Below are 23,182 nucleotides of genomic sequence, written 5' to 3' on the forward strand. Positions count from 1 at the left end.
AGATACTACTCAGCAATGAAACAGAAGAAAGTACTGAAGCTTGCAGTAGTGTGACTGAATTTCAGGCTCTTCCGTCCATGAAATTTTCCAGGCAAGAATACTGGAGTGAGAGGGTTGCTACTTCCTGATCCATAGTTCCAGTGTTTTCTGCATTAGCAGGCAGGTCTTTACCAGTGAACCTCCTGGGAAGCCCTAAGTGAAAGCAGCCAGTCTCAAAAGGCTATATGCTCTATGGCTTTATTCATATGACACCATAAGGCAAAATTATAAGGACAGAAAACAGAATAATGCTTTTAGGGGCTGAGAGTGGATGTTAGGGCTGACTACAAAGGGTCATTTGGGGAAATTTTGTGGGAGATAGGAATATTATGTACCTTGATTTTAGTAGTAATTGTACACACCTATATAAATTTTCAAAAGTTGCAAAACTGTATACTAAAAATGTTAAATTTTACTGCATGTAAATTATACCTTAAATATATATGTAAAACTGCATACTTAAAATGCTAAATTTTACTGTATATAAATTATACCTTAAATATATATAAAATTTTGTGTATATATATTTTATACATATATAAAATTACACGCATAGATGGCATAGCCTCAGAGATGTGGCATGACAAGCCACATCAGTAACACATGATTTTGGCTTTCAAAGACGAGCAGGAGTTTTGCCTGTTGGCGAAAAGTGGAGTAAGTATTGGGAATGGCATCATAGCAAGAGGGAACAAACATGTGCAAAGGCTAAAACAGACTGGCATATTTGAGGACTTTCATACATAGTCATATCTGGAGCATTAAACTCAGGAGATAGAGGAAAGAAAGGGGGACAATGTGGATGATAGAGATTCTAGAGTTCAGCAGATTGGAACTGTGAAGAACCTGTTTAAGATTCTGTGTTTCAACAAGTTTCCAAGTGATTCTGATACTGCTGGTCCATTGATCATATTTTGAGCAGTAAGAGCATAAAGGTGAACGGATAAAGTATTTGAGGAGGTAGGGAGTGGTCAATGACATGGAAAATGGGGAAGAACTAAGTCAAGTCGTGCGTGTGCGCGTGCGCTCAGTTGCTTAGTCGTTTATGACCCTGCGTTCCTTTGGACTGTGGCCTGCCAGGCTCCTCTGTCCATGGGATTTATCAGGCAAGAATACTGGAGTGCATTGCCATTTTCTGCTCTGGGGTCTTCCTGACCCAGGGATTGAACCCACAACTCCTGTTTCTGCTGCATTGCAGGCAGATTCTTTACCCGCTGAGCCATTGAGGAAGCCCTTGAGTTAACATGAGGACTGAAAAAAAAAAAAAAAATGATAAGGACTTAAAAACTCCAGTTATCAACTTGTAGGCTGAGCAAGCAATGGGTGGGTGAACAGTCAGGATTGAAGCCACATTAGAATGGCTGATAACTGCTTGCTAGGCACAGAAATCAGGGAAGTACTTAAAAACACCTCTTCTGTGCTTTTTTTTTTGACTTTTAAAAAAATTAAAGTATTTATTTAGCTGTACTGGGTCTCAGTTGAGTCACGTGAGGTCTTCAGTTGCAACATGAAAATTCTTAGTTGCAGCATGCAGGATCTAGTTCCCTGACTAGAGATTGAACCTTGGCCCCCTACACTGGGATTGTGGAGTTTTAGCCACTGGACCACCAGGAAAAGTCCCATGTGCTGTTTGGCTTTGAAAGGGAACAAAGAGGTGGGGAGGTTGTTGTAGGGGGAATTGGAGGCTTTAACATTCAATTGTAAGATGAAAGATACTTGAGTATTTTAAAAGGTAAAAGGAAGGATCCTGTAAATAAGGGAGAGGATGAAAGCACAAGGAAATAATGGGATGACCTGAGAAGGGTAGAGTTGCCTTATGTACCAAATAAAAATACAGGGTACCCAGTTTAACGTGAATTTCAGAAAAAGCAGTGAATAATTCTTTAGTGTATGTCCGTGATGCTGCTGGGTGGCTTGTATTTTACCTGGCAATCCGCAAATAAAGAGATATCTAGGCGGAAGAGTTATAGCCCGAGACACACTAGGAGGGACTGGACCTCTAAAGTCCTCCCCAGCTGTCAGATTCCAAGACTCTAGAATGAATTCCCAGTTCTACCAGAACCGTTAACAAGCAGACAAACTGCTTTGAATTTCAGCGTATCACGTCCCCGTTTTTCTCTAGGATGGCTAATGAGCAGGGAAAACGCGGAACGAAAACCTGTGGAAAAGTTATGCTGTGGAAAATCAGCTCCTAAACGATGCAGAGCTTTCTGAACTGCTAATGGGCTCTGGACTGGGCACACACGACGGTGAGTCACATGGCGACTGGCCCAGATCCAACTATGGACACCAACTCCACTCAACTCAAGGGCAAGCGGGGAAAGCTCTGGCCCAGGGACTCGCAGGCGCCTGCGCCCTTCCGCGGCCCCGCCCTCCCCCCGCCTGACATCCGGGGCTCGGGTAGGGGTGTGTCCGGAGAAGACAGGAGGGTGGCGGCGGAAAGGAAGGACGTCGTGGGAGGCTGGAGGAGCTGGGAGGGGGGCGGGGCGGGGCGGAGCGGGGGGCGTGGCGCAGCCAGCGCGCTGTCACGTGACGTGCGTGGCGACGTGTCGGCCATCTTGTGTTGTTGAGGCTGAGGACTGACGGGTTCCGAGAGTCTCCCCTGTCCCGGACCGCAGGTAACCAGCGACTCGGTCTCACTCCCTTTGCCCGGCTCCGTTCCGCGGCCTGGGCTCCGCCAGCCTGCCTGGCTCTCCTGGGCCTGCCGCCCGCTCTGGTGTCCCCGCCGCTCCAGCCCGACCCGGGCCAGCCGCATGGACACCCCCAGGCCGCCCGGCAGCCGCCTCGGCCGGCTGGGGCGTCAAGCGAGCGGACAGGTCAGGTGCGGGGCCTGAGGGAGCCGCCTCCACGGCTGGGGGCACGCCGGGCCCTAGCGCGTCTCTGCCGTCGAGCTGGGGAGTCCCCTCCTCCCGGGCCCGTTGGCATCGCAGGGGGAGCCGAGGAAGGGAGGAGGGTGATGGGTGGACAGTGTCAGGCCGGCTCGCTCAGGGCCAGAGGGCTCGCCTTTCCGCTACCTGCTCCTCCGGGCCAGCCGCCCGCCCAGCCTCGGGGTGCCCGGGGTAACAGCTGCTGCGGCCAGACAGCTGCTCCTGCTCGCGCTCCTCCCCACACCTGGCCTCGGGGAGATGCGCCCCTGCCTGCCTCACCGAGCATCTGCACTGGGGAGACTCCTTCCGCGGCGAGAGGACTGGGTCTGGACCAGGCCCGAAGCCAAGGTGGAGCCATGATCGGAACCTGGGACGGAGGTCGGGAAGAGTAGAACCCATGGCAGCTTTGGGACCCGAGCCTTCACATCAGGTTGAAATGGGCATTAGCCTTGAGTGACAGCAGTTCCCCACGAAAACACTCAGAATTATTTCAGTTTTCTGGCTGAAACATAAACCAAGCGACCAGGGAAGAGGGTATAGAGAAGCAGGTTGTCTGACCGTGTTCGGGAACCAGTTACGTTGCTTTGCATTTATCTAGCACTGTGGGTTTTTGTTTTTTAAAAAATTATTTTTTTCCCTGAAAGAACACCTAAGCACATCTATTTTCTCTGTAAGTAAGCACATCTATTTTCTGTGTAAGAAAGGTAAGTATTTCAGTTTAACTTAGGAGAGATTGAGGAAGGCCGGGAACCAGTGACCAGCTTCTTATCCAGTATTGTGTACCGTGGATTATACTTACTCAGTGTTTTATACCTTGGATTACAAGCAGTTTTGTTCCCCGTGTGTATGCATGGAAGATATTTTTCCCTTACATAGTATTTCCTTTTTAGAATCTAATGGTTTTCTAGATTAAAAAAAATTGTCACCGTTTTTGAACACTAACTTTTATCCTAGTGTTTGCAGCTCTGGCCTGTCAGAGTTTGTTGATTTCGAACACAAATATGTTGCCTCATTCCTTGATGTTTTTATGCGTTTAGCTAGTTAGTGTAGTGCTCAAAGTGGAACATGTACATTTCTGTCCCAACAAATGTTGACTTCAGTAGAAGACACTAGAAAAAAGTTTAAAAAGTGGAATGTATCTGGAAAAATGTCACACGGTCCTTAATGTCACACAGACATTTAACAATGGGAAATACACAGGTAATGGTCATGATTCACTAGCGAAGAAAAGGCTTTGAACCTTTTCCGTACTTGGCCTTTTATGTACATTTTAGGATTTTGAGACTGAGGAGGGAGAAGGTACTATGTGCTTTCATTCATTCCTTCTGTCATTTGTGCATTAATTTATTTGAAAAATATTGAGATCGTACAACACTATTAGGTGCTGGGAGCAAAACAGACCAAAAATTCCTGTTTCTGTGGACCTCATTCCTAGACAGGTAAATACATACTTTTAGGTAAGATATACTGTAGTGATAAGTGATGTGGGAAAAAATCAGGGTAATGGATAATAGGGAGTTGGGGGAGGGGTTCATTTTAGGTGGAGTGCCCAGGGAAAGCCTTGGTGGGTAAAAACCAATATTTGAGGAAAGACTTAACACAGGTAATGGAGCTAATCTCTATCTCTATGGAGGAGGAATGCCCCAGGCTAGGAATCGAGGGCAAAGACCCTGTGGTAGAAACTGAAGTGAGCTGGTCAGGTGTGGCTGGGAAGGTCCGGAGGTAGTCTAGCCAGAGAGGCACAATCACAAGGAACCTAGTAGAAGAAGTGTGCCAGCTCATCGGTCCTGATGAGTAGAGTTGTTCAGTTGTCCTGGAGTCTTTTTCCACACCTCTGTGACTCTTGGAAGTCAGAATCTGGAAATTTGGGCCAGTGTGCCCACCTCTTTCCCCCCAGCAGGACACCCTTCCCTGCCCCAACTTGGAAAAATTGAGGGGGCTCATATATTTCAGGAAATTGTCATGAAATAGCTTTCTCAAAAGTTTTAAAATGAGATTGATGATGACCTGCCTAAAAGGATTTTTCAAAAGAAATTGCTTTCTAAAAAGAGGGTCTTTGAAATATTTCAGACTATTTGAAAATGTAGAGAAATGAATTTCCTTTGAAATTTAGACACAGATCATTAAGAAATATATCCTGGAAGAAGTGTTTTAATTCACATTTTTAATGGTAAAGAATTCCTCTTCTGTGTTATCCAGCCTGGTTTTAAATTCCTCAGGGACTGGTACACTAATTTGTTTGTGTATCTTTTATAGCATCTTACATGTGTAAAACTTTTTGTGCTGAGTTATTTGTTCATCAACTTTGATCTTTCAGACTAGTTCTTCAGTAATTTTATGCTAGTAGACTTTTTTTTTGGAAATTTTTTTTTTCCTGATTTTCTTTCAATTTATCTCCATATTCTTACTACTGAGCTCTCACAAATGTCTTCTTTCATTTTAATTCACTTGAGGAATTTAATATTTTGATTTTGAAATGCTTTTGTTGGTGAGTTGCATATATGTAAAATAATTTGTCTTGGCTTGCATGAAAATCAAGAGTCGTTAGGAATTACAGCTTCAGGGATAGTGATGCTCAGGAGGAGGTAGTGTTTTTACAAATTGCCTCTCTCTCTTTTGTTCCTTTGGTGAGTTTTTGAAATGACAGTTCCAGATTATGTCTTTGATGTCATATGGGTTCATTTGCTCTCATGACTCTGCATTTTAATATTCCATATGTCTTTTTTTTTTGACCTTCACATTGGAAGATGACACTATTGGTAGTGATTGCTATCTGGGGGAACCATTTTGGATGATGAGATTATTACTGTCTTATTTATCTTTGCTTTTCTGAAGGATCTTTGATTTGTGCCATTTTTGAAGACTGACTTCATTTGTAGTTCTTCGTTAGCCTCTAATGACTAAATTTTTGGTACTTTTCTGTTTTATCCTATCTCTTATAGATTATAGTGGGACCAGTCTCATTAGGTTGAATCTCCAGCCTATGTTGGTGTTAATCCTGGTATATTAGAGGCAAGTTCAATGTCTGTTTTTCTTCAGCAGTTTGAATTGCCTTATTACTTGACCATTGTTGTTACAACTCTGAACCCAAGTGTGTTTTTTTTTTTCCTCCCCTTAACCCCCACTAGATTTTATGGTGATCGGGTCTTAGGATTTCCATTCACTTTTAATGCCCTGAAGAATTGCATGTCTTTAAAAATATAAGTAGACATACAACACATACAAGTTAGTTAGACTCCTATTATTTCTTGACCAAGATTGCATTTTTTCCGTTTGTTTATGCTCTCACATGACTGAGAAATATACTAGATTAATTACACAGGAATACAAAAATGTTACCTTTCTTGAATTGCCCATAATTTTATTTGAGGTTGAGAGAGAAGAGGGGAGATTTGAAAAACAAAAGAATATTATCCTGTAGCCAAAATTAATTTTATAAAAAGACTTTCAAAGTATGATATGCTTCCTCACCTCAAGCAATTAAGTAAGGAACACAATTTTATATTTTCTGGTTAACTACAGAGTTTCCTTGAAGTTGAACTTTGTTTATACTTATACTAAAATAGGAGATACACTAGAGCTTGTTCTCTTGAGTTAGGCCCAGAGAAGGGTTTGTTACCTAGTTCTCCCCTCTTTTGCTTCTGCTTGCTCTTATAAAATGTAGAGTGCAGTAGACAAAGTTAAATGACCTTCTGGACATTGTAACATGGCTGCCTTTTTTCAAAATTAAAGATGAAAATGGCTTTCTCAAGTTGCTTTCTTGCTTGACAGTAAAATTGTCAACTTTAATTTTTAATTATTATTTTTTGACTCTTCAGTAGCAGCCTTCAAATGATCATTTGAATTTAGCTAAGAAATCTGTTGAAGCTATTGTTTCAGTTTGTCACTTGAAATATCATTGTCTTGTGGATGTTTAAGATATTGTCTCATCAGAGCGTTAAAAGAAGGTTTTGATTTTGCAGCTGAAGGCACTCCTGGAGCTTTGCTCCTTGAACATTTTGGCAGTGGTCATACATCTTGGGCTCATTGATTATTTGATAGGATGCATATTGTATTGCCATCTTGCTAGCTATCAGTTTTCTATCAGATATTTGGTAGTTTTGAATGAAAATGCCAAGGAATAATTTCCTGAAACCCTATAGTGGTGCTCATTTATTAGCTTCATCAGAATCACTTAGAACTTTGGTTTAAAAAATATATTTTTCAGTCGTATTCCAGAGCTACTGAGAGAGACTATTTAGAGTTTAGGACAGGGACTCTGGATGAAAAGCATGTCAGGTAATTATAATATTTTAACCAGGTTTGGAATCCATTTCTTACAAAGCATATTCCTAGTAAAAGTTGTGTTTTTAAAGTTTCCTAAGAGATTGCTGGGTCATTTACTGTGATATTTTTATTATTTACAGTGTTAAAAGGACCTGAACAAAGTCTGCTCAAACTTCCTGCTGTGAACCAGCAGAACTTTTGAACAGGTGAGTTTTGAAGGGAAGCACAAAACTGAGGGCTTTATGTGGAGAATTTTTGCTTTTAAGGCTCTGGTTATTTTTGTTCTTACTATTTCTCCTGAACTTACAGGTAGTAAATATAAGCAATTTCTCTGGTACCGTTCATATCCCTTATGAACCATAAATAAGAATAATCATACCTTTTCTGCGTTGATCCTGGTATGAATTTGTCTTAAAGTATCATAATGATTTTTCGATGACATAAGACAGGAAGAGGAGTCCTCTGAGGGGAGAGGTAAGAGGGTATATTAAGGAACCCAAGAGCACTTAACTTGATGAAGGACATGAACTAGGAACTGGGACACATTCAGGAGACAAAGTAGTCCAGAGAGCACTTTTCTCCTTGCCGGCTAGTAGGTACATCTCATGTCTCTTTGTATCTTGCATTAGTTGTCTTTCCACACTCTGGCCTTTTCTGCTTTAGCAAACACAAAAGAAAATTGCCACCTCATTCCTAGAGCCACATATATAAACTCAGGCTCTAGTGTCACTAGCCAAATGGTTACTAGCTCAGTGTCCCCTTTTCAGATTGCTGAGAGGGAAACTTTGATAGATTGAGCTTGGTCCAAATTTCCATCATTGGTCTAGTTAGTATGGCCATGGGGTTGAGGTCTTGAAAGGTCCCACTGCTAAGAGTGGCAGCATGTCTCAGAAAAGGTGGAATGTTGCCTTCTCTATGCAGAATCACACAGAAGCTTCTAGATGTTTTCCCTTTTCCTCAAAAATTTTCCTGTATTTATCTTGGTGGTTTTAATTTACATGTCCTGAAGAGTTAAAATACATGTGTATATTTTGGTTAATGAGGCCTAGTAGGTCTAACCAACCATTCTTGAAACAGTTGGTTCCAAGTGCAATGTTTTAACAAAATTTCTTGATTTTGTGGGTTCAGAGGATCATGTGTGATAAAGGTTTTATAAATAACTATAAGCAGATACGAGGCTTAGTTTGGAAAAATAAAGTGGTTATTTAGTTTACATTGATTGCTTTTATAAATTTTAATTTATGTGTACTTTTGACAGTATTAAGTAACACTTGGATATGAGGAAGTCCGTAGAGGATTTGAAGGGTAGGACTTCTGTATATGAATCTAAATTCACATTTGAGTGGTAGCAGGGATTTTCACTTTTGGGAAAGGATCAGGGAGACAGCATAAATTTGTATTATGTGTTTTTGTATACTAGAGTTGCTAAGTATTGAAGAAAAACTTTTTTTTAGTGGAGCGTTTAGAAGTACTATTTATTTTGTAGCTTGTATGTATGTACTTGGTGATAGCTAATTGCTTAAGTCATTTTTTTACTACTCAGATTTTGTTGTGTTAGTAAATTAATATATCAAGATTTTGATGAAAAGGATAGGGATTACTTTTATTTACTTTTATTAAAAGTGACATGTTAGAGAATGATGTGTGGAGTGACAGACCACAAATGTGACTTCCTATGATATGTGTTTTTTTGTTTAGGCAAGGTTTCTTTAGCAGATTGCAGCTAAATTAAAAAAAAATTTTTTTAGGGTGCTAGTTTATTTATTTTTGGCTGTGCTGGGTCTTCGTTGCTTTGTGTGGGCTTTCTCTAGTTGCAGAGAGCAGGGGCTGCTGTTCGTTGTGGTGTTCCGGCTTTTCATTGTGTTGTCTTCTCTCGTTGGGGGAGCGTGGGCTCTAGGTGCTCCAGTTTCAGTAGTTGTGGCTCCTGGGCCCCAGATCAGGGGCTCAGAAATTCTGGCACACAGGCTTAGTTGCTCTGTAGCATGTGGAATCTTCCAGACTGGAGGTCAGCCCCTGTCCCCTGCATTGGCAGGTGAATTCTTACCCACTATGCCACCAGGGAAGTCTGCTAACTTAATTTTTAAGGTAGAAGAGTCCTTTCTCGTGTTGTTCATTTTCTTTATAATATAGATATTGAGGTAAAGCATGTTCAGGGCTTTGTGAGGCTTAAAAAGTGTAAAACTTTCTCAGGCTCTGGGGAGCCCTCTCTGGAAAAGATTGGCTTGTGGTGAGATTATCAGATAACATGGTCATGTTTATGGCATTGTAATTTTTCTTGACTAGTTTATTAGTTGCTAATTTTATTCTCCTTTCACCAAAAGGGGGAAAAAAGAAACATTTATATATTATTCAGAAGTACAAGGTGGGGAAAATGACAGTAACAGTAATAGCTTTTTGTGTGGTGATACTGTGCCTAGAGTGTTCTTTGAGAACAAGGCTCTTTTTGTTCTAGTTGTTCTGAACCTCGAGGAAGTCTTGGGAGCTCTAGCCTCTTCAGTATTGGTCCTTCGGTTGCAGAGACTGACAGAATTGTCAGAGGTATTGTTTTGGTACCTAATAATTGGTAAATCTTGGTTCAATCCTTAAAGAGATGGTTACATCCAGGGGATTTCATGGTTAGCCCCTTAGGAATTGAGATGGTTTTTGCCCAAACCATGGCTAATTGAGTGACTGGATGAAGCCATCTTGCGAGATCGGTAGGTCAGAGAGCCTTAATTCATGTTCTAGAATCTGACACTTTTTAATCTATTAGTTCTGCTGTTGTTAATGAAATTTCTGATAGTGTACTATGAGAATATGTATTCTTCCCCAGCCACAGGGCTTGGGGCTTCCCCAGTAGCTCAGTGGTAAAACATCCACCTGCCAGTGTAGGAGATGCAGGAAAAATGGATTCAACCCCTGAGTTGGGAAGATCACCTGGAGAAGAAAATGGCAACCCACTCCAATATTCTTTCCTGGGAAATCCCATGGACAGAGGAGCTTGGCAGGCTACAGGATATGAGGTCTCAAAGAGTCCGACACCACTGCGCATGTACGCATTCAAGCAGAGGGCAGAGGGGCTCACTGTATTGCTTGAGTGACAAGAAGGAAGGATAGTGGAGGATAGTGATAGTGGGACAGAGTGGGAGATTGGGGAAAGGAGAAAAAGTTACTTCCACAACTCTGAAAATTGCAAGGAAATGGGAGGAAGAAAGTAACTATAAGCAGTATTGAACACTGTCAGTATGCAGAGAAAAAGCTTGTGGCCATTAAACAGAAATGTGGGTTTAATTTTCTGTCGCTTACTACTTGTAGCTATAGATAAAGAAGCTAACTTCTTGGAACCTTGTTTTCCTTACTGGAAAATATATCCCGTAGTGATTTGGGAATTAAAAGTCTAAAATGCGCAATACAGTGCCTGGCATGTGGTGTTGATAAATAGGCTTTCAGTGATTGGTAGTGGGTATAATTGTTATTACTATGCAGATATATAAATTTTGATTGTACAAGTGTCATCTTTTAATTTGAATAGAGACCTCAGTGAGTTCTGTTTTTAAGTCTTTTGTCTTTTTTGTTTTGTTTTCAATCCAACAAATTATTTGAATACCTGCTTTGTTCCAGGTGCTGGGCTAGCCATAGTGATGAGCAAAACACTCAAGGTCCTGTCTTGTGGGTCTTAAAGCCTAGTGGTAGAGGCAATAAAGAAATCATATAAGTAAACCTCAAAATGTGAAAAGTTTCTCTGTCTTTCGAAAAATACGTTTTTAACCTGAGATACTTTTGAAGTGTCCATTTGGATCTTGGTATTCTTGTCATCAGGGATGTTTTATTTCTCTTGATAGGCTTTCAAGTGTATGTTCGTCTGTTTTAAGTTAATTTATATATTTGTTGTGTTATATTTTCCTCTTTCTCTGAGATAGATGCTCTCAACTGTTTGATTTTAGATCTCCTTTACCTTTGTAAGAATTAGAGGAACCCAGAGAGCTTTTGGCTTTTCAGTTATATCTATCTTTATCACATTAAGAAATTTAAAATGATTTATTGATTTAAAAATAGCAATAACTTCTTTACATGTTATCATTGTATATTTTTAATGAGAAATATTAGTTTTCTAAAACATTTCTAAAAAATTTGCTGAGAAGAGTGACACTTTTCCCTTTTTAAAAATCGCTTTTTATGTCTTACTTTGTAGAAGGCAGCTGGATTCTCATAGCTGCTTCTGCATTCAGTCCATTGCTGTTTATTACATTAGTTGAAGTATATGAAGGAAATTCATCCTCATGAAGCCATGTATGTAGTTGGAAAAGGGAGGAATATTTTAAGAGCTTTTTCAGGTAATTGCAGATTTTCATTGATATTACACTAAAATTGGATAGCTAGTAGTTTTTAAAGGTTAGTTGCATTGTGAAATTTGAATTACTATATATCAGTGCACTTTTATATTCCATTACATTAAAATCTATTGGTCTATTTCGTTCATTAAATGAATATATTACACAGTATCAAACGCTCCACACTCATTAATATCAACACACATCAGAAAATCCTTTACTTATTGGAAAGTATAAATACTAGAAAAACCTGTCAAACTCATGGTAGTGAATAGAAGTTTTCTAAAATCTTAACTTTTGCTTAAAGGCTTAAGTTTTGTAATTGGCAGCAAATAGTTGTTCTCTTTAAAGTGACAATCTGGCCTTGTTCATTTTTGAAAACAGTGTCTGGTATATACCTAGGTCTGGTTGGTTTTATTTGTGTGTCAGCCCTTTCAGCTCAATATGTTTCATGAACGGAAGTAGGTAGTTGAGCTTGTAACTCAAAGGCACCTAAGTGCCTTTCTTGGAGACGGTGGCGTGCAGCAGAAGTGCTTCATGTATACTTCTCATTTCATCACATTAGGAATATTAAAAAGATGTGTACACAGGAACCAAGATTAATTGGCAGCATTTGCTGCCTTATTAAGGGCATTCTTAGTTAAGCAAACCCGGCTTTTTTCTTTCTCGGGAATATATGGCGCGTGGCAGTGAAGAACATGGTGAGTATTAGCACAGTTTGGTGCCGTTACTTTGAATGGTGCTAAAGCTGTCAACAGTTCTACCCATGACTGGTGCAGTGCCAACATAATGAAAAGTGCAGAGAATATCTTAAAATTAACAGATTTGACATCTTGGATATCTTGAAAGAGTTTCAGAGAATTGCGCTCTGGGGAGTGAAACATTTTTCAGTGTTTATGTTACATTGACTTTTTAAAAAGCGTTTTCAAAAAGTAATTGTTTGAATTAGAAACTGTAATAAACATATTGAGGATGTTTAGATTTTAGTGAGGGTTTTAATTCTGGGTAGATGTAGATCTGTTCATAAGTTGTAGGCAGTTATAAAATACTCTTCTGTATTTGTCCCATTAAAAATAGTCTACACTAGCACCGTCTAACTGAATTTTCTGCTGTGATAGAAATGTTCTGTAAATCTCCACTGTCAAGTACTGTAACCACTAGCCACATGCGACTGTTGAGCACTTGACACGTGGTTAGTGTGACTGAGGGAACCTGCATTTTTTTAAATGCAGAAAACCTTTTTTATTGCAACAACTCAGTAGGCTTTACTTTTTTAATTAAAAAAACTTTTTTTTGGCTGTGCATCATGCATGATCTTAGTTCCCTGACCAGGGATTGAACTTATGCCCCCTGCAGTAGAAGTTCGGAGTCTTGACCACTGAACTGCCAGGGAATTCCCTTGGAGGCCTTATTTTTAAGAATAATTGTAAAGAGGGAGGGGATAATGTATACATATAGTTGATTTATGTTGTACAGCAGAAACTAAAACACAACATTATAAAGCAGTTATACTCCAGTTAAAAAAGAACAGTTTTAGATTCACAGAGAAATTGAGAATACTGTACAAGAGAGCTCCCATAGTATACCACGCCCAGTTTTTGTATTGTTAACGTCTTACATTACTGTCGTGCATTTGTTACAACTAAGGAGCCGGTATTGCTTATTCACTAGGTTTATTTCGATTTCCTTAGTTTCCCTAGTCTGTCTGTCTGTCTCGGGACCCTGTCCAGGATACCACATTACATTTAGTCACATATCCAGTCCATAGGCGCCCCTTGGCTGTGTTAGTTTCTCATACTTCCCTGTTGTTAACAGTCTTGACAGTTTTGAGGAGTACTGGTTAAGTATTTCGTAGAATGCTTCTTCCAAGTAGATACTGTAATTTGTCTAATGATTTTCTCCTGGTTATGGGTCATGGGTTTTTGGGAGGAAGACCACAGAAGTAAAGTGCCATTTCATCACATCATATCAAGAGCATATACTGTCAACATGATTTATTACTGTTAATACTGACTTTGATACTTGGTTGACTTGTACTTTGTTAGGTTTGACTACTGTAAAATTACTCTCCCTCTTGGAGGAACTAGATTTTAAATTTTAATTGATTTAGCTACATGTGGTTAATGGGAACTGTATAAGAAGGCACAGTTCTCAACAGTGTTTCTCAGTTTTGAATATTATCCAAAACTTTATTTAACATCTTTTTTAATAGATGTAAAGAAAGGCAGTTTAACATAAAGGAAATATAAAATGTTAGTCTTGTAATGCGTTGCTTTCTGAGGAGGCAGTCTACTTTTGGTAAGCTTAGTGTTTTTCAAAATTAACTTATTGAGGTTTAATTTATAGTCAATAAAATGCCTTCATTTTAAGTATACTCATGCTGAGTATACATCTTGATAAGTTTTGGGAAGTGTGTTTATTTCTGTAACCATAACGACAATCAAGATATGTGACATTTTCATCACCCCCAGAACTTTACTCCTGCTTTTTTGCAGTCCTTTCCCTTCTCCCACCACTGATTTATTTTCTGTGACTATAGATAATTTTGCCTCTTCTGCCAGTTTTATGTAAATGGAATTATCGCACATGTGTTCTTTTTGGTTCTGACTTCTTTTGCTTAGTGTAATGTTTGTGATACGTCCATGTTGTTGCGTGTGTCAGTAATTAGGTTTTTTTTTCTTTTAACTGATGAGACTATTCCAAGGTATGTTTATTACAGTATTTGTTTATCCATTTATCTTGCTTTGAAGCTGTTAGGAATAAAGCTGACCTTAGTTTCATGGCAGTAGGTAGTGATTCAGATCTTGCTGGATTGCAGTGTTCATTTTTGTGCTGTAAATTGAAATTTAAGTTCTTTTGAGGATGAGGACAGACGCCAACAGCATCTATACTATTTTTGAAGACATGTCATAAAAAGTATAATTAACATAGAAATAAATAGTATTTTTATGAAATTTCATACAATAATGTGTGATACAGAGAGATGTAGACAGTTTTGACTTATGATGATTTCCTGGGGAGTTGGGGAAGGAGTCCTTTGTTCTTTAGGATAAATGTTTAGTAGTGAAGCCTAATTTTGCTTCATGAATTTTTGTCATTAGTAGATGTGTAAACAGATCGTATTTTAAGAATTATTTTAAAAATTTGCATGTTTAAAAATGAAGAGAGTTGGTATTGTCATACAGGTGGGTACAGAAGGAAAATGTGCTTTTTGCTCTAATAGGTGAATTTTTCCTTTTATTTTTGCACCTTAACATTATTTTTTTAAAGGAGTTAATGTTGAAAAGAAATAAACTTTCTTTGACATTAATGTTGGGATTGTAAAAGTGTTTCAAACAGGCAAGGCACACACTTTTTGTGGGACTTAAAATGTACTTTGCTGTAAAAGTAATTGAAGAATATTGCTGCAAATCATGAAAACAGAAAAACTATTATTAATCCCACCTCATGAGCATGTCTTTATTTATTCTCTTTTTTAAGACAGTTGGCCCTGTGTATCCATGGGCTCCATGTTCTTGGATGTGGAGGGTAGAGTGTAAAGGATTTGTGTGTCCCTGAGCTTTGGTATCAGATGGGGTCTTGGGACCAGTCCCCCTCGGTACTGAGGGGTGACTGTGTGCATAGTTAGACTCTGTGTGCAGAGTTATTGTACCTGTATTATGTTGAGGGAGTGTGCTGCTTTTTATGAGATTTTCAGTCTTTTATAATTACAAGTGATGTGGTAAGTGTGGTTCCTCTCTCATGTTTGAACCTCTTCATATTTTTACTTAGCTTTTTTCTAAAGTTTGAAAAAATGAATTATTTTAGCCTAGTGCCTGAGTCTTGCTTCATTTGAATGTGGACTTGTTTATTGTCTTAAAAGTTGATATATTTATAGATTATGTTATCAAGATAGTGGTATAAGATCTTTTTAATTACAGAAATTTAAGTAGGGAGTGAATTTAGTATTATCAGAAAATTTGCCTTTAAAATAGTTTTGCTTCATGTCCATTAAAATATTTTACTTGTACTATTTCCCCCCTTAGCTAAACCGTTTATGGTTTATTGTAACCTTTTTAAAATTGAGATATAAAATATAATAAATATGTGCACAAATCTGAAGTGCATAGTTGGAAAATTTTTTACATAATGTATGAGTTCTGTAGTCACTAGCTAAATCAAGATAGTGAGCATTTCCAGCACCCCAAAAGATCTCCTCTTGTCCTTCCCAGGAAGTAGTCCCTGCTTCCATGGTGAACAGAGTTCAGACATCTGTCAGAACTGATTATTTTACCTGTTGAACATCATAAAAGGAATGTGACAGTGTATATTCTTTGGCGGCTGGCTCCTTTTGCTGGACACAGTGAATGATAATTCATGCAATATGTTGCAGGTATCAATTAATTTCTTCTTCTTGGTCAGTATTTTGTTGTGTAAATATAATCAATTAAAAAAAAACTTTTTTTGAAATAATTTCAAACAGAAGTACAGAAAAGTTGCAAAAAATTACTTCAACTTTCCATATGCTCTTCACCCAATTTGGTCACCATTTTTAACATTTCCTGATGATAAAACTGTAAAATTCTTGTAGAGATGGGAATACCAAACTACCTTACCTGCCTTCTGAGAAACCTGTATGCAGGTCAAGAAGCAAGAGTTAGAACCAGGCATGTAACAAAACTGGGAAAGGAGTACGTCAAGGCTGTATATTGTCACTCTGCTTATTTAACTTATATGCAAAGTACATCATGAGAAATGCTGGGCTGGATGAATCACAAGCTGGATCAGATGTGCAGATGATACCACTCTAATGGTAGAAAGCGAACAGGAACTAAAGAAAGAGCCTACTGATGAAGGTGAAAGAGGAGAGTGAAAAAGCTGGCTTAAAACTCAACATTCAAAAAAACGAAGATCATGACATCTGGTCCCATCACTTCATGGCAAATAGCGGGGGAAACAATAGAAACAGTGGCAGACTTTATTTTCTTGGTCTCCAGAATCACTGCAGACCTTTACTACAGCCATGAAATTAAAAAATGCTTGCTTCTTGGAAGAAAAGCTGTGACAAACCTAGATAGCGTATTAAAAAGCAAACATTACTTTGCCAACAAAATTCCGTCTAGTCAAGCTGTAGTTATTCCATATGTACGGATGTGAGAGTTGGATTGTAAAGAAGTCTGAGCACCAAAAAATTGATGCTTTTGAACTGTGGTGCTGGAGAAGACTCTTGAGAGTCCCTTGGACAGCAAGGAGATCAAACCAGTCAATCCTGAAGGAAATCAACTCTGAATAATTCATTGAAAGGACTGATGCTGAAGTTGAAGCTCCAATACTTTGGCCACCTGATGCGAAGAGGTGATTCATTGACAAAGACCTTGATGCTGGGAAAGATTCAAAGCAGGAGGAGAAGAGGATGACAAGGTAAGAGATGGTTGGATGGCATCACCAACTTGATGGACATGAGTTTGAGCAAGCTCCAAGAGATGGTGAAGGACAGAAAGCTTGGCATGCTGCACTCCGTGGGGTCACAAGGAGTCATACATGACTAAGGGACTGAACAGCATATTTGCTTTACCTCTAATTTTCTTTTTTCTTTCTCCATATATGCAGATATCAGTTCAGTTCAGTCGCTCAGTCATGTCCGACTCTTTGGACCCCATGAATTGCAGCACGCCAGGCCTCCCTGTCCATCACCAACTCCGGGAGTTCACTCAAACTCACATCCGTCAAGTCGGTGATGCCATCCAGCCATCTCATCCTCTGTTGTCCCCTTCTCCTCCTGCCCCCAATCCCTTCCAGCATCAGTCTTTTCCAATGAGTCAACTCTTTGAATGAGGTGGCCAAAGTATTGGAGTTTCAGCTTTAGCATCATTCTTTCCAAAGAACACCCAGGACTGATCTCCTTTAGAATGGACTGGTTGGATCTCCTTGCAGTCCAGGGGACTCTATATGCAGTCCATATATATGCAGATATACACGTGTGTGTATATATATGTGTGTGTATATATATGTGTGTATATATATACACATGTGTACATACACACACACACACACACACACGCACGCGCGCACACACACACACACACACACACATATATATATATATACATGCTGCTGATGCTGCTAAGTCACTTCAGTCGTGTCCGACTCTGTGCGACCCCATAGACGGCAGCCCACCAGGCTCCGCCATCCCTGGGATTCTCCAGGCAAGAACACTGGAGTGGGTTGCCATTTCCCTTTCCAATGCATGAAAGTGAAAAGTGAAAGTGAAGTTGCTCAGTCGTGTCTGACTCTTCGCGACCCCATGGACTGCAGCCTACCAGGCTCCTCCGTCCATGGGATTTTCCAGGCAGGAGTACTGGAGTGGGGTGCCATCGCCTTCTCCAATATATATATATGTATATATAATTTTAATTTTTTGTAGTTTTTTTCTCTTCCGTTTGAGAGTCTGTTACAGACCTCATGCTTCTTTTCCTCCAGACATTTCAGTGTTATTTTCTAAGAATGAGAACATTCCTCTACATAATCACAGTAAAAAATTCAAAATCTTAGAAAAGTAACATTAGTATAATACTGTTGTCTAATCCATATCTCCTATTCAAATTGTTCTAATTATCTCTTTAATGTATCTTATAGCTTTTTTTTTTTTTTGCTGGTTCAGGATTGAATTATACACTTAGTTTTTATGTCTCTTTAATCTCCCTTAATCTGGGATGGTTCTTCAGCCTTTGTCTTTCATGACATTGGTATTTTTGGTGACTATGGTAGATTGATTTTGTGTTGTCAATTTGGACTTATCTGATTTTTTAAAAAATTAATTTTAGTTTATGCATTTTTGTCAGGAATATAACGTTAGTGATACTGTGTCCTTGTTAGTGTATCTCATCAGAAGGCACGTGGTGCCAGTTTATCTCATTATTAGTGATGTTACCTAAGTCAGTAACAGCCAGGTGACAGGGATGCATAGGGCAAGGTGTGTGGGAAAGGGTGGATCAGAGTGCTTTGCACCATCCTTTCCACATCTTCACCAACCTTGAAGCTCCCATATATTTGCTTATTCGTTTACTTGTTGATGGACATTTGTGTTGGTAAACATGATAGCCACGTGTCAGGTATGAATAAAGCTACTCTGCATATCTGATACTCATCTCTGGGTAGAAATTTCCCTTGAGTGTATGCCTAGCAGTGGATTGTGGGGTCGCCAGATAGATGTATTATTTAGATGTGATAGATAACTGCTAAACTATCTTTTGAAGTAGTTGAACTAATTTGCGGAAGTGGAGTTATTAATCTTGTGTTAGTCCAGGTCTGGCTAAGATATGAATAGCTGGTTGCTGGAATGGGCACACAACTAATTATTTGGTACACCTAAAGCGTGCTAGGGGAGTAGTTCTTTTTTCTGCTTTGGGGAAAGTGAAGGTGGGGAAGATGGAGGCGGATTCAGGTTCTTAGTGTTTATTCTGTGTTAGTCTTTTGACAGACTCTGCACAGTACTGGCTGGACTTCATCCCAGGTTTGCCATAGGTTTTTTCTGGTCAGTTTTTACATTAATACGGGAGATACGCAGTATCAGATAATTTTTTAAAGACAGATTCAGGGGGAGCGTGTGTTTTGATATGTTAGTAGCATCAGACCAGATCAGATCAGATCAGTCGCTCAGTCGTGTCCGACTCTTTGCGACCCCATGAATCGCAGCACGCCAGGCCTCCCTGTCCATCACCAACTCCCGGAGTTCACTCAGACTCACGTCCATCGAGTCAGTGATGCCATCCAGCCATCTCATCCTCTGTCATCCCCTTCTCCTCCTGCTCCCAATCCTTCCCAGCATCAGAGTCTTTTCCAATGAGTCAACTCTTCACATGAGGTGGCCAAAGTACTGGAGTTTCAGCTTTAGCATCATTCCTTCCAAAGAAATCCCGGGGCTGATCTCCTTCAAAATGGACTGGTTGGATCTCCTTGCAGTCCAAGGGACTCTCAAGAGTCTTCTCCAACACCACAGTTCAAAAGCATCAAGTCTTCGGCACTCAGCCTTCTTCACAGTCCAACTCTCATATCCATACATGACCACGGGAAAAACCATAGCCTTGACTAGACGAACCTTTGTTGGCAGTGGTAGCTGATCAATATATCAAGACTTCTCCTGGGAAGCAGTATTGGGGAACACTTTCAGAGAAGAACATGAGCCATTGTGCCAGGTTTTGATTCTGCTTTGGCTTCTGATTTGTCTTTGTCCAGACAGAACTTAGTATGTAGAACTGTAGCTTCCTCATGTTGATAGTGATTGTGGGTGCCCAGAAGTCATCTGGCTCCTCAGCACTGTACCAGGTTGTGAGAAAATGGTAAAGTTAAGAGCTAAGAGGCCAGGGTCTCTCTTTTCTTTGTTGCAGACCCAACAATATAAAAGAGCTATGTTGATTTCTTCTCTTTTCACCATTGAGCATATATTTGCACGCACACAGAGTGATAGATGAGGTCCCAAAGAGGAGTTGAGGAAGTTCAGGAAAGCTAGAAAAATATATAGAAAAAAAGAAAAATAATTAGATACTAGCAATCAGTGCTAGCGAGGGCTGATTTAGTGTCTTCAAGAAGTTGACAGAAAGGCTAGATTAAATGCATTGTCAGGCATAGGATGCAGTATATCAAAGACTGTCAACTTTCTGGTATTAAGTGCAGAAGAAATATATTACTTGAATTCACTTATAAGGAATTTTGAATAATAGGCAAGGTCTGAAATAGCGGTTATGTAGAAATATCCTCTCGGCTGTTTTTAAGTCAGCTCTGTTTAAAATTCAAGGGTAGCCCTTTCTCTGAGGTCCTTATCCCTAGAATTGGAGTAGAGAAAGGAGAGGAGGGGCCGGAGGGAGGGAGGGAGGCCTTATTACTTCTCCGTGTGTTAAACTGCTCACAGGATGTTTTTCAGTGTTATTAGGGTTACTGAGGCCCATCTTGCCCTGATAATTTGACATTTTACCTTCCCTTTATCCCTCTGAGGTTCTCTCACTGCTGTTTTCCTGCCCAGTGGTAGGTGCATCAGCAGGCAGCATCAGGCTCTTCATCCTCTTCCATTCACAGGCCAGTTCTGTTTCTTTAGTCAGAGGACCATTAAGCCCAAAGTGCTTCTGTTGTCTGTAGTTATTAATACCTTACACAGACATTTTCTGGTTTAGGTGGTAGATTAGAATCACTTTAGTGATTGTTCCTCCTCCTTTGTGCAAAAGCTCTTTTCCTCTGATGTTCATGCTGTCTGACAGTACAACTGTCTCTTCCCCTTATTATCATCAGATCTGGACCCTGAGGCATCATCCTTTGTTTTCTTCTTTCTTCTCTCTGCCATTATCCTGAGGTTACTTCAGAGTCCATGGGATGATCCATCCAGTCTTCCCAGGCTCCTGATTCCATGACTTACCTCCTGCCTCTTCTAGTGCTTTCTTTTCTGTTTCTACTATACCTGCTTTTTGACATTACCAGCATCTCAGATTTGTAAACTCTTGTTTTTACTTTCTTCCTCATTGTGCCTCGGTCACACTTTGGCCAGTACCCTCCCTTGGCCTTACTCTTCCATTTATTGTGGAGACAAAATCCTAACCCAGATTCAGTCATGTTGTCAGCTCTCTCTCAGGCTAAGTTGGAGAAAGAAGCCCACGACCATGCAGGTAGGTGCCATCTCCATCTTGACTGGGCCTTCAGAACTTCTGTAGGTAACTGCAGTGTGGTGTCCTGGATTAGATGCTGAAACAGAACAAGGACATTGTTGGAAAAACTGGTTATAGTTACTAGTGTTGTACCAATGTTGGTGTCTCAGTCGTGACAGGTATACTGTGGTAATGTAAGTTGTTTATGTTAGGGGAAGCTGATGGAATTATCTGTAGTATCTTTGTAATATTTGTATAAACTCATGTGTACTAACTGTGTACTAAGTCGCTTCAGTTGTGTCCGACTCTGTGACCCCGTGAACTGTATAGCCTGCCAAACTCTTCTGTCCATGGAATTCTCCAGGCAGTAATACTGGAGTGGGCTGTTGTGTCCTTCTCCAGGGATAAATTAGTAATTATCCCTAAATTTTATTTTATAAACAATACTGTTGTAGATCCCAGCAGCTACCGTCTCTGCATTCTTCCTCAGTCCTTACCCTGTCACCTGCTGTCATTTGCCTGCTTACCTGAGAAAATTGAGGCCGTCGAATGTGAATTTCCCACAACTTGCTATTCCCCCACAAAAAGCTTGCAGATGTCTTCAGTCATTTGAACACACTTTGCTCTTGTCACAAGTGGATAGGCATAGCGTTTTTTTCCCCCATTTGTTCTTTGAAGCCCTCTCCAGCCTGTCTTCTCACAGCTGCACTTCCATCATATTTTTGCTAAATCGTTTCTTCACTTTTTGATTGTACTAGTACTTTTCCTTTAGGATATTTTCCTCTAAAGTGAAAGTGGAAATTTTCTTTCTACTCTGCTTCGTTTCTCTTCGCTTTTTCGCAGCTAAATTCTAGAAAAAGTCAACTGCATTTGTAGTCTTCCCTTTCTCACCTCCCAACCTCTGAAATCTCACTCTGTCCTCACCATGCTTCTTTAATTGCACTCTTCAAGTCAGCAGTGACTTCATTGTGGAAGCCAGTGAAGACTTTCCAGTCTCTTTTTTGACTTCAATATTTGAAACTTCTGAATTCTTCCATTAATATATATATATTTTGGGCCAGTGTTATCTTTATTTTAAACACAAATTAGTAACTTACTAGGAGAAGAATTGCTCATAATTTCACCATTCAGAAGTAAATATTACACCTGGGGGCATATGTAAGTACCCACTAAGAATAAATTTTAAGATGTGTTGATTGTAGTTATATCCTCTGTATCCTGTAACCTGTCTTGAGCACTTAATATATTGTTGACATTTTTTTCATATCAGTGAGTATAGTTATTATTGTCACTTCTCTCTCTGCTCTCCTGGTATGTAGATCCATGCTATCTGTTGGATTACTGATACCTCTCCTTTCTCTTAACTCTTGCTGGTTTATTTCCTCCTGGCATCCTGAATGATCTTTCTAAAGTGTGAATTTCATCGTGGACACTTTCTGGCCCAAATCTTTTCATAGCCTTCCATTGCTCTTAAGACATAAAATACGAGAACTTCTGTGATACAGCCATGCTTTTTCAAACTGCACTTTAATTTTTAGCCTTATTGAGCTAATGGATGGATAATTAGATAATCTCCCCAAAGAACCTCGTTGTTTTTCCTTTCTGCTTTAGATAAAGTGAATGTGGAAGAAGCTAGAGTCCGTGAACTTGCCTTCAGGTGAAAGGTCAGGGCTAAGGATGCCTCACTGATGGTCTTTTCTCCTTCCTGTATCCTCGTGCATGGTGTGTGGGGAGACTTTGTCCTTTCCCTTCTAGACCTCTTCTTTGGGATAGTTTTATGCAATATTTGGATACAAGTCTGTAGATTTGCTTCCCAATCTCTGTCTCATTATGACTCCACACTGGAGTTCAAGATGTAGATGTATATTATTTAGGATGGCTCCTCACATTCATTTTGTCTAAAATGGCGTGTCCTTCCTCCCAAACTTCTTTTCCATTTCTTCTTTCCTTTCAAGGTTTTCTATACAGTTTCAAAAAGCACCCCACCCCCAGTATTACATGCTATAGATTCCATTCCATTTTTGCATCCTTTGTTCAGATTTTCCTTCTTCTCCTTTGGGGAATATTTTATGGCGTGTTTGTTTGAATG

General features: G+C 39.8%; 1 protein-coding gene across 6 annotated transcripts in view; it reads left to right on the forward strand.

The window, feature by feature from the left end:
* Positions 1–2,549: 2,549 nt before the first annotated feature.
* The window catches only part of GIGYF2 (GRB10 interacting GYF protein 2), a 129,361-nt gene continuing 108,728 nt past the window's right edge, over positions 2,550–23,182 (forward strand). For 4 of the 6 annotated variants that reach the window (XR_011565944.1, XM_019957919.2, XM_070786903.1 and 1 more), the window contains exons 1-3: positions 2,550–2,657; positions 5,849–5,918; positions 7,313–7,378. The gene's annotated coding sequence lies outside the window, so the exon portion shown is untranslated. Of the gene's footprint in view, positions 2,658–2,687; positions 4,346–5,848; positions 5,919–7,312; positions 7,379–23,182 lie in introns of those variants that run through there. The other 2 variants (XM_070786902.1, XM_019957920.2) reach the window with 2 other exon arrangements.

This window comes from Bos indicus, chromosome 3 (assembly GCF_029378745.1).
Source record: "Bos indicus isolate NIAB-ARS_2022 breed Sahiwal x Tharparkar chromosome 3, NIAB-ARS_B.indTharparkar_mat_pri_1.0, whole genome shotgun sequence".
Taxonomy (NCBI): domain Eukaryota; kingdom Metazoa; phylum Chordata; class Mammalia; order Artiodactyla; family Bovidae; genus Bos; species Bos indicus.